We start from the raw sequence: 12,892 nt of genomic DNA on the forward strand, positions 1-12,892 counted from the left end.
CCTCTCAAAATGTATTACTTCACACTTATCTGCATTAAATTGCATATTCCAGCCTCCTGTGCATTCTGCTAATGTATCTGTGTCTCCCTGAAGCCTGTTACCGCCCTGCTGGCTGTTTGCCAAGCCCCCTACTTTTTAAGATTGTGCTCACTGCAAACCAGCTGCATACTGAGAAGTGAAGGCACCATTAGGCCCCGGAGACACCACTTTCAACACCTCTCCAAGCCTATCAATTTAATAACCTATTTATCCTAACTCTGTTTCCTATCTGCTAGTCAACTTTATATTTATAAATATTCACACCAATGTGCGGAATGCAAAATATATTTATAAATATATGCAATATACACATTAATCAAACAGAGTTCTAAAACAATAAGATGCAAGAATCAAATATATTATTGCTAAATATGAAAATGGACTTTAAAAATACAGTAGTGACAAAGTTTTGTGAGGGTTATTTTCACTCATTGATCACCTGGGCAATGGTGAAAAAGAAGAATGCTGTGTTTAGAATATAAGAAAGCCTAGAAAAACAGAAGATATAAATTACTGTTTTATGATATCAGCATAACAAATTTTTAACAATCAGATGACATTATATGATCGCTCATTTAACAAAGGTAGTAACACAATGACTTTGAAGTGATTAATGCCTTCATCGACATAGCGAAGTAATACTGTATGAAAATGTTTAAGTTATTTCTCCACTCGTGTTTTAGCAAATAATTTAGCTAAAAAGCTCATTTGCTGATCAAGCCCATTCCTTCTTACAGACTGTTTCATCAGATTGACTTATTCAACTTATTTAATCTTTGAGAAAAACAAATGATTTAAAAAAAAATGTTCTCACTGGTTCCTACATCCACTGACTGCCTAGGTTTTGTGAACCAAGCTGTTGTTATATTTACATTTGGGCTAACAGCACCATCTGTAGGCCTGATCAGGTGACCAAGTCCCCTATGCAGTGTTTTGTTAAAGCGTTCCACCAACCACTCAGCAAAACTTACTACTAAAACATAATGATGTACTGTTTAACCATGTCCCACCTACCTTGTCTGACCAAACACTTAGAGAGAGAGAGATGTATTTGGTAAATATGACCATTCTGAAAGAAGAAGCTGGAGAACTTACAGTACATCACTCTACACAAGGGTTTGGGATGCATTATTTTATTCTTGGCAAAGCATGTTACACATGAAAAGTGTAACTTATTTCCAATAATATTAAAGCAAAATACTGCGGATGCTGGAGATCTGAAATAAAAACAAAAAATGCTGAGAAAACTTGGCAGGTCTGGCAGCACCCATAGGGAGAGAAAATAGAGTTAATGTTTCGAGTCCAACAGGACTCTTTTTCAGAACTTATTTCTAAGTCTGGTATTTTAGAAATTATAGCTGGAAAAATCCAGTAATTGTACAAACAATGTACATGCATGTATGAACTTCATGTGAGACTACTTTATAATGGTGTAGTTTGGCTTTTTAGGAAGTTTTTTTTAGGGTAATCCTAAATTGTTTGTGTGACTCTTCTTGTGTTTACATTAGTAGCAGAGATGATGGGAATCAATAATTAATCACCCTAGCCCCAATGCACATGGTTGCTCCTTGATTTTTGGCATACTGAGCCTTGTGATCTTTCAAGTGCCTAATGTGCAGCCTGCACAATAGCATGAACTGGAAGTACCTGTGGCATTTAAGCCCTTCAAACCTCTTATGCACTAGACACCTTAAACCCTGAATTTTATGTTAAGTAGAGGATATTCCTAGAGCATCTGAATATTGCTGCAAGTGCTCCTATATAAATCGGCATTATTTGGATGCCTCTTGTTCAGTTGCACCTTGCCATTAAAAATGTATTGTTTGTTTTTTACAGCTGCTTCTGTGCTACATTGTGCAAGAAATTAATAAAACTTTCTGGAGTCTTACTGACAGCTTCTTAAAACTGCAGCATATCTGATATCTGTTCCTCTTTCTCTTTCTGCTGCTTTCAAAGGAGCTGTAGGTATCCCTGTGAGCTCATTTCTGTTTTATGATTCTAAAGGAATGTGAGGATCAAACAGGGCCTGGACAGGTGCATTTGCACCTTAGGAGTTTACTGATTATATGATTGCTCGTTTCACAATTATTTTGAAATGATTAATGCCTCCATTAGCATAGCGAAGTAATACAATATGAAAACGTTTAAGCATTTCTCCACTCCTGTTGTAGCGAATAATTTCTGGGCTAAAAAGGCCATTTTCTGATCAAGCCCATTCCTTCTGACAGACTGTTTCATCAGATAGACTTATTCAACTTATTTAATCTTTTGAGAAAAACAAATAATAATATGACTTAAAAAAATAGTGCCCCCTGAATCCTACATCCACCGACTGCCTAGGTTTTGTGAACCCAGCTGTTGTTATATTTACATTTGGGCTAACAGCTTAAAGGCTTGTCCTTATATCACAAACTATATATAAGCCCAGGAACATTCAATAAAACCTATATGCAGAGAATGTATCTCATTCAAAGAGACATTCATTGCACTTTCAATTGTCTTGCAGAGAGACTTCCAAATCAGTTCAGTAACATGAACACTGTCGGTCATGGACAAAGTGACCACAGACATGTCCATTAATGCTCAAGGGTTGTTCCAAGAAAAAGCGGAAGCTATCGACCATCCTGCAGCACACCCTTTCATCATTCAGGCCACAGCTGTTTTGTTTTTCTGGGCCTCTCGTTCATCAATATTCCCATGGAAATGCTAAAGATCCGTGTATTTTTGTAGTCTGACTGGATTCCCCAAAGTGGAGGGCATTGTTCATGGCCAGGAACAAAGTGTTGTTCATCCAACTTTGTAGATGACACTAAGTTAGGAGACACAGTAAGTTATGTAGATGGGAGCAAGAAATTACAAAGGGACATAGGTAGACTAAATGAGTGCATAAAACTGTGGCAAATGAAATTCAGTGTGGTGAACATGAAGCTATTATACTTTGATCTGAGCAAGAACCATCGGGGGAGGTGGTGTCGAAGTGGTAATGTCACTGGACGGGAAATTCAGAGGACCAGGCTAATGATCTGGGGACACAGATCCAAATCCCACCATGGAAGCAGGTGGAATTTAAATTCAATTAATAAATCTGGAATTAAAAACTAATTGCAGTGATGTTGACCATGAAACTATTGTTGATTGTCATAAAAACCCATCTGGTTCATTAATGTTCTTTAGGGAAGGAAATCTGTTGTCCTTACCTGGTGTGGCCAACATGTGACTCCAGACCCACAGCAAAGTGGTTGACTCTTAAATGCCCTTTGAAATTGCCGAGCAAGCCACTCAGTTGTATCAAACCACTACAAAGTTTGAAAGGAATGAAACCAGTTGGGCTACCCGGCATCAACCTAGGCACCGGAAATGACAACAGTAAACCCAGCCCTTCGACCCTGCAAAGTGCTCCTTACTAACATCTGGGCCTTGTGCCAAAATTGGGAAAACTGTCTCACAGACTAGTCAGGCAGCAGCCTGACATAGTCATCCTCACGGAATCATACCTTACAGATAATGTCCCAGACACTACCATCATCATCCCTGGGTCTGTCCTGTCCCACTGGCACAGTGGTATACAGTCAGGAAGGAGTTGCCCTGGAAGCCCTCAACATCAACTCCGGACCCCACGAAGTCTCATGGCATCAGGTCAAATATGGGCAAGGATAACTCCTGTTGATTACCACCTACTGACCCCACTCAGCTGATGCATCAGTATTCCTCCATGTTGAACACCAATTGGAAGAAGCACTGAGGGCGGAAAGGGCATAGAATGTACTCTGGGTGGGGAACTTCAATGTCCATCACCAAGAGTGGTTCGGTAGCACCACTACGGACTGAGCTGGCCGAGTCCTAAAGGACATAGCTGCTAAATTGGGTCTGCGGCAGGTGGTGAGGGAACCAAGGAGAGGGAAAAACATTCTTGACCTCATCCTCACCAATCTACCTGTCACCGATTCATCTGTCCATGGCAGTGTTGGTAGGAGTGACCAACTGTACGTCCTCATGGAGATGAAGATGAAGACCTTCCTTTACATTGTGTTGTGTGGCATCTTGTTGTGTGGCACCACCACCATGCTAAATGGGACAGGTTTCAAACAGATCTAGCAGCTCAAGACTGGGCATCCATGAGGCACTATGGGCCATCAGAGGCAGGAGAATTGTATTCAATTGCCACCTGCTACGCCATGGCTTGGCATATTCCTCACTCTACCATTACCATCAAGCAGTGGGATCAACCCTGGTTCAATGAAGAGTGCAGGAGGACATGTCAGAAGCAGCACCAGGCATACCTAAAAATGAGGTGTCAACCTGGTAAAGCTACAGGACAGGACTACTTGCATCAGCAGGAGCAAATGCGAAAGGCAGAGCCAAGTGCCACAATCAACAGATCAAATCTAAGCCCTGCAGTCCTGTAACATCCAGTTGTGAATGGTGGTGGACAATTAAACACTGGAGGAGAAGATTCCATACATATCCTGATCCTCAGTGATGGGGGAGCCCAGTACATCAGTGTAAAAGACAAGGCGGAAGCATTTGCAACCATCTTCAGTGAAAAGTGTCAAGTGGATGATCCATCTTGGCCTCCTCATTAGATCCCAGAATTACAGATGCCAGTCTTCAGCCAATTCAGTTCACTCTATGCGATATCAAGAAACAGCTGAAGGAACTGGATACTGCAAAGACTATGGGACCTGACAATATTCTGGCAATAGTACTGAAGATTTGTGCTCCAGAACTAGCTGCACCCCTAGCCAAGCTGTTCCAGTACAGCTACAACACTGACTTATTCCCAGCAATGTGCAAAATTGCCCGGGTATGTCCTGTCCACAAAAAGCAGGATGAATCTAACCCAGCCAATTACTGCCCCATCAATTCACTCTCGATCATCAGCAAAGTGATTTAAGAGTCGTTGGCAGTGCTATGAAGCAAAACTTAATTAGCGATAATGTGCTCACTGGCACTCAGTTTGGGTTCTGCCAGGGTCACTTAGCTGCTGACCTCATTACAGCCTTGGTCCAAACGTGGATTAAAGAGCTGAACTCCTGATGTGAGGTAAGAGTGACTGCCCTTGACATCAAGGCAGCATTTGACCGAGTGTGGCATCAAGGAGCCCTAGCAAAACTGGAGTCAATGGGATTCAGGGGCAAAACTCTCCATTGGCTGGAGCCAAAGCACAAAGGAAGACAGTTGTTGGAGGTCAATGATCTCAGTCCTGGGTAATCAATTAAGGAGTTCCTCAGGGTAGTGTCCTCAGCCCAACCATCTTCAGTTGCTTCATTAATGACCTTCGCTCCATCATAGGTCAGAAGAGGGGAGGTTTGCTGATGATTGTATAATGTTCAACACCATTTGCGACTCCTCAGCTACTGAAATAGTCCGCGTTCATCTGCAGCAAGACCTGGACAACATTAGCGCTTAGGCTGATAAATGGCAAGTAACATTCACATCACAAAAGTACCAGGCAATGACCATCTCCAACAAGAGAGAATCTAACCATCGCCCCTTGACATTCAATAGTATTGCCATCACTGAATCTCCCACTATCAACATTCTTGGGGTTACCGTTGACCAGAAACTGAACTGGACCAGCCATATAATTACTGTGGCTACAAAAACAGGTCAGAGGCTAAGAATCCCAAGGCGAGTAACTCACCCCCTGACTTCCCAAAGTCAGTCCTCCATCTACAAGGCAGAAGTTAGGAGCGTGATGAAATACTCTCCACTTGCCTGGATGGGTGCAACTCCAACAACACTCAAGAAGCTTGACACCATTCAGGACAAAGCAGTCTGCTTGATTGGCACACACCCCACCATCTTAAACATTCACTCCCTCCACCACTGATGCACAGTGGCAGCAGTGTGTACCATCTCCAGTATATGCTGCAGCAATTCCACCAACGTTCCTTCAACAGTGCCTTCCAAACCCACGACCTCTACCACCCAGAAGGACAAGGGCAGCAGGTGCATGGGAACTGCAAGTTCCCCTCCAAGCCACACCCTATCCTGAATTGGAACCATATCAAGCCAAGGGAGTCAAGAGTTATGAGGGGCAGACATGACAGTAGAGTTGAAACCATCTTATCGAATGGTGGAACAGGATCGAAGGCCTTAATCGCCTACTCCTCCTTCTAAATCTATGTTCCTAAGTCCTATGTCCCTATCGACATTCCTTCATTGTCACTGGGTCAAAATCCTGGAACTCCCTTCTGAATGGCACTTTGGGTGTACCTACACCACAGGGACTGCAGCGGTTCAAGAAGGCAGCTCACTGCCACCTTCTCAAGAACTTAGTTTGCATAAACTTGGCTTGCATTCTCTTAAAGTTAGGAGGTTGAGAGGTGATCCAATTGAGGTATTTAGTAGAAGTTTCAAGGCTGAGATGAACAGATGTTTGTTAGGTAGGGTATAAAGGGGAATGGAGCAGAGGCAGGTAAATGGATTGGAGGTACCGATCAGCCAGCTAATAAAATGGTTGAACAAGCTTGAAGGGCTGAATGGTTTATTTCAGTTCTTGTGTTCCTTTGGACCATACAAGATTTCACCATCAATATTATTCTGTTCTATCAGAGCTGTTCTACGATCTCGGGTACAAAATCATGTATATTAATGCCTCCTACCCTGACAATTCTCATATTAATTCATCTTATGGAATCCATTGTTCCATCATTATCTGAAATGCTCAAAAGCCTAAAGTAACAAAGCTACCTTTTGCAGCCATAGTTACTATCCCCATTGAAGAACTCAAAGACAAGAGATGAAAAGTGATAGAATGAGTTACGTACTGCTACCAATCTTAGTTGAGCATGCCATAAACACCCTGCAGCCAAGGATCAGATCCCAGACGAGTTGGAGGAAAGCTGCAGCACTGCTGAATAAAGGTGTCCAAAATTATTGTAACGGTTGCATTTTACATAACTTCATTCTCTAAAGGGGCTTTAGCATACAGTAGGCTGTGGAAGACAAGTAGTAGTGACCATTAACAGAAAACAAGCCTAGACAATAGTCAGATAACATGTCTGCCCAAACTAGTAGCTAATCAACCAGAGTGAAACTCACCACTGCGTGAACAGTCAAAACACAACAATCATTTCCACATGTACTCAATATCTTAATACCAAGTTAATACCACCCTTTAATTATATCAACCTTCTTCATCAACCAGTTTCATCTGGTTCATAGCAAAGGAACTCTCAGGATAATAAAGAATATGAGTGATTGCTAATCGTACTCACCCTGAATGTGTGCTTCAGGTGTCTTCAGCATTGCTGCTGTTTTCTTATGGGCGTTTGGTGGATGCTTCCTATTTCCTCACCTTGTGTTCCTTCTATGTGTTTTCCCATTGGAAAGAAGAACTGAGGTGGACGATTGCTGCTCTCTAGAGACGGAGGTAGCTCAGTGCATTTTTATCCTTTAGGTTTTAGTGCCATAACAGATGCCATAAAAGGTATTAGTTGAGAAATTTTATCATATTAAAGGTACTATAGCGATGCAAGTTATTGGTACTATTGTAGTTGCCTGGGCCTATGTGCTTTGTGACATATCTGTATTACTTTAGTGGCTGGTGTTATTGTTAGAGTGTCTCTTTGAGATATATTTCCATTATCCATGGATGAAGCAGCCATTTCTCTGGCCACTCTCTGCAGACCCAGGAACCTATGTGAGAACATGTTGCTGGAGAGCAATGAATTTGTTGAGGCCCTATAAAATGCTATTTCAGTTTGATTCTCCAACACAATTGACTATCTTTTTTGGAATTACCTGCTGTGGAAAAACCTTTATTTTGATGTCCTGAAGAAGAGAAAGATGAACACAAAAAAGAGACCAGGCTGGAGGGTCTTAATGTCCTGCATCACCGAAGATATCTCTTCTTTACATATGCACATTGTTACGGACAGGAGGGGGTTTAATTTAAAACAGCCTTGATTTCCCCTCTCATCACCTATCCATAAACACAATGGTGTTTTTGATTTTAGATTTCCTCCTATATAAATGGTGGTGTATTTTCCCCAACCCTTCAGTTTTAGAGTAATCCAATCTCTTTTAATAACCCCAGAGCAAACTGGAGATAGGGTAAAGTCAGAGGGTTAGTTTTCATGCACGCAAAATGTGGGAAGGGTTTCACAACGTTCCCTACCCCCATCCCCACTTTTTGCATTCATACAATAAAAGAGGGATTAGGGAAAGAAATCGGTACAGGGCAAAGACCAAGATATAATAAGAACTATTGTTTCACATGAGTCCAGAGTCCAGTAAGTCAATGTCCAATGAAGGTTCTTTCAGGCGGCTTTGTCTGGCAGAATTCCTGGTCTTGGTCCTAGGAACTCATTTCTATTGAAGATGCAGCAAAGTATTCTTGTATCCTGGGAATTAGTTCATTGTGTAAGTGAAATATAGGGTTCTCGCTGGAGATCAGACTTCGAGAGAGATGGAAGTCAGAGGCAGGCTGCTAGCCTGGAGTCCGGTTTTCTTTTCTGAGGTTAAACCACAACTGAAGACAGAATTCAAAAGCTGTATAGTTAAAGCAATTCAAGCAGCTCAAGTCTCAGTCATGTGGACTGGGGGTTTTGGATCAAGCCATTCAGCTAATGACGTACTTTAAGGCTTGCTCATTAAAACTCATTGTGTTTTGAGCAGGTAACTGTAGAATCGTTAGCACAATGTTGGAGATGAAGAGTCACAGATAGCTCTGCTTTGTCCAGAGCCGGCTAGTGCAGACGTCTCGTCTGCTAATCCTTTGTGTTGGCTTGGATGGAATGTTTACACAACGCAAAGAGTATTACATTCCGGGAGATTGATGAGTTAGCCTTTGTGCATTTTTAAACTGCTCGGAAACTTCCAGAACTACAATCATATGGTTAGCTGCAGCCATTTTATCAATCCAGCCATTTGTCCTTTTTTTAAAAAGAACAAAATTTAACCAAGAGAATATGGAAGAGAAACAAGTTTCTTTTAGATTATTTTTTCTTCATGCCTTCTTGGCCATGACAACACTCATTTATCAGTGTCCACAGACCAAGCAATGTTTTACTTAGGCAAACTTGCAGCATGAGAAAGGTGAGGAAAAGGAGAGCTAACAGTTTGCTGCCAGAGCAAGAGAGCACAAATTGGAGCCCAGAATTTCAATAAATAAAGGTTGACTCACCAAATAAAGGTACTTCATACCTGTCTGTTCTTTCTCATACTCTCACAATTTCCAGTTCTGTTCGGTCCTTCACAGGAGTCTATTTTTCCTCTGCCATCATCCAAATCTGTATCTGATCAAACAATATTTACTTAAAACAATATTCATCAGAAATGGCAATAAAATCAATTCCCCTTTCTGTTACTACTTAACACTGTAACAACTTGCAGTGCCAGTTATCTAATTCTTATAAATCCAATGCAGTGCTACTTGAGTGGCATTAGGTTGAGAGGTAGATGGGTGGGATGGTTTCCCTTGAGCCTTACAGATCAACAGTCCTTTGATAGCTGGTGGTTCCAGATAATCTGCTATCCAATGCTATATGCTTAGAGTGCAAGATGAAGAGTGGCTCACATAATTCTAATGTTTTAGAATGCCTCGGTGTTCTTTAGTATTCAGAATTACTTCAGTTCAATGGCTGCCATTCAGACCAGGATGGCAGCTGAAACAGGGGCCAAGGATTGGTTGATTATCGTTTTTGCATAATTATGACAATTGAGCCATACAAAAAGCTAGTGCTGGCCTAGAGAGATCTTTGATTCCTAAAACCACCAACAAATAGATAATTTGTTTTTCTATTTTATCTTTGTATGGAAGCAGCATGACCAGGGTTGCTCCTTCCATAGCATACCTTTGCTGGCCTGAGGCAGCTCACCTTCCTGTTTTCTTACTCCTTTCCCTGACCAACCTGAGGGCAAGGCAGCTGACCCATATCGATCTTGTTGCAGCCTAAGCCAGCTCTGCAGGTGTGACTGATCACTGCAGTTAATAAAATGAGAACTGAGGCTCAATTTTTGTGAGCCTCAGGGCCTCCAGCTTTTGTTTTGCCTTAGTTCAGGGCAAAAAATGGTCCTAGGTCAATTTCTGGTCCATTAAGTCTATCATGTCAGCAGCTGAGTCAAATTTACCAGAAACTCTGCTAGATTCAATTCTTGTTTGTTTTTGATTTATCTTATCTCAACTGGGATGTTGGTAGGGGTCCTACAGTGTTCCTGGGATAGGAAGGGGAAGCATTAGTTGGGAACTTTGCTCCTATTGGTGTCCATGTCCTCTGCTGGATGTGTTTGTTCAGATATCTGATGATGACAGAATCAGACCCACTGTGATGCCAACGCTGATGAATAGCTCACTGATACTCATTGACACGGTTTCATACATACGAACATACGAATTAGGAACAGGAGTAGGTCACTCGGCTCTTCGAGCCTGCTCCACCATTCAATAAGATCAAGTTTAGCCTGTCTAACTTTTCCTCAGCCTTGTATGCCATGCAAGTGCACATCCAAATAGTTCTTAAATGTTATGAGGGTTTTTGCCTCCACCACCCTTTCAGACAGTGAGTTCCAGATTCCCACCACCCTCTGGGTGAAAAAATTCTTCCTCACATCACCTCTAAACCTCCTGCCCCTTACCTTGAATCTATGCTCCCCCTGGTTATTGATCCCTCCACCAAGGGGAAAAGTTCCTTCCTGTCTACCCTATCTATGCCCCTCATAATTTTATACACCTCAATCATGTCCCCCCTCAATCCCCTCTGCTCCAGGGAACAAAACCCCAGTCTATCCAATCTCTTCTCATAACTAAAACTCTCCAGCCCAGGCAACATCCTGGTAAATATCCTCTGTACTCTCTCTAGTGCAATAACATCCTTCCTATAAAGTGGATTCCAGAACTGCACACAATACTCTAGCTGTGGCCTAACCAGCATTTTATACAGTTCCAGCATAACCTTCCTGCTCTTATATTCTATGCCTCAGCTAATAAAGGCAAGTATCCAATATGCCTTCTTAACCACCTTATCTACCTGTCCCGCTACCTTAAGGGATCGGTGGACATGCACACCAAGGCCCCTCTGATCCTTGGTACTTCTCAGGGTCCTACCATTCATCGTGTACTCCCGTGACTTATTTGTCCTGCCCAAGTGCATCACCTCACACTTGTCCGGATTAAATTCCATTTGCCACTGATCAGCCCATCTGACCAGCCTGTCTATATCGTCCTGTAATCTAAGGCTGTCCTCCTCTTTATTTACCACCCCACCAATTTTCGTGTCATCCGCAAACTTACTGATCAACCCCCCTACATTCAAGTCTAAATCGTTTATATATACCACAAATAGCAAGGGACCCAACACCAATCCCTGTGGAACTCCACTGGACACAGGCGTCCAGTCACAAATACACCCCTCGACCATCACCCTCTGCTTCCTGCCACTCAGCCAATTTTGGATCCAATTTGCCAAATTGCCTTGGATCCCATGGGCTCTTACTTTCGTTATCAGTCTCCCATGCAGGACCTTATCAAAAGCCTTGCTGAATTCCAAGTAGACTACGCCAAATGCATTGCCCTCATCTACACACCTGGTCATCTCTTCGAAAAATTCAATCAAATTGGTCAGATATGACCTCCCCTTAACAAAACCATGCTGACTGTCCTTGATTAATCCCTGCCTTTTCAAGTGTCGATTAATTATGACCCTCAGAATTGCTTCCAATAGTTTCCCCACCACTGAGGGTCAGACTGACTGGCCTGTAGTTCCCTGGTTTATCCCTTCCTCCTTTCTTGAATAACGGTATCACATTGGCTGTCCTCTAGTCCTCTGGCACCTCTCCTGTGGCCAGACAGATATTGAAAATTATTGCCAGTGCCCCTGCTATCTCCTCCCTTGCCTCACTCAACAGCCTGGGATACATTTCATCCGGGCCTGGAGATTTATCTACTTTTAAGCCAGCCAGACCACTTAGAACCTCCCCCCTTTCTAAGATAATTTCTTCAATTATATCACAGTCCTTCTGCCTGATTTCCATACCCACGTCACCCCTCTCACTTGTGAACACCGACACAAAGTATTCACTTAGAACCCGACCTACATTTTCTGGCTCCACATACAAATTACCACTATGTCCCTTAAGGGGCTCTACTCTTTCCCTAGTTATCCTCTTACTCTTAAAATACTTGCAAAATAATTTTGGATTTTCCTTTATTTTTACCTGCCAATGTTTTTTCATGCCCCCTTTTTGCTCTCCTAATTTCCTTTTTTAAGTTCCCTCCTACACATTCTATACTCCTCTAGGGCTTCCGCTATTTTGAGCCTTCGGTATCTGCCATAAGCCTCCCTTTTTCTCTTTATCCAATCCTGTATATCCAGGGTTCGACATCCAGGGTTCCCTGGATTTGTTGGTCTCACCCTTGTTGGTTCCACCCTCAGAGGGTGTCACGCGTCATCATAGATTGCTGTGCGCTACACAACCTGGCGCTATAATGATGGGAGGACCTGGTTGAGGAGGAGGTGGAAGAGCTGCATGTCTCCTCTGATGCGAAGGATGTTGAAAGAGATGAAGGTGATTAGGTCCTCAAAGGTGAGGATGTCAGCGATGAGGCCATCATGGTCAGATGAGACAGGTGTGCTCTGGAGGCCCTCATCGCTGCAAGATTCATGGAGGATGATGACGAGATGCAATGAGGATAGTCCTGATATCTTCACCTTGCATCTGTGAACATTTGACTCCTGTGTGGCTCATGGCAACACAAAAAACCTCAATGCTCAGGCTCATTTAATGGAGACGCAGTGGAGGCCCTAATAGTCACTTGTTTCCAAGAGGATGATGACGATATGCAGTGAGGGCACTCTATAGATCTTCACATTGCCTCTGTAAATGTCTGACTCCTCTCTGGCTGAGG

The sequence above is a fragment of the Cetorhinus maximus genome, chromosome 14, assembly GCF_964194155.1.
Source record: "Cetorhinus maximus chromosome 14, sCetMax3.hap1.1, whole genome shotgun sequence".
In the NCBI taxonomy this organism is placed as follows: Eukaryota; Metazoa; Chordata; class Chondrichthyes; order Lamniformes; family Cetorhinidae; genus Cetorhinus; species Cetorhinus maximus.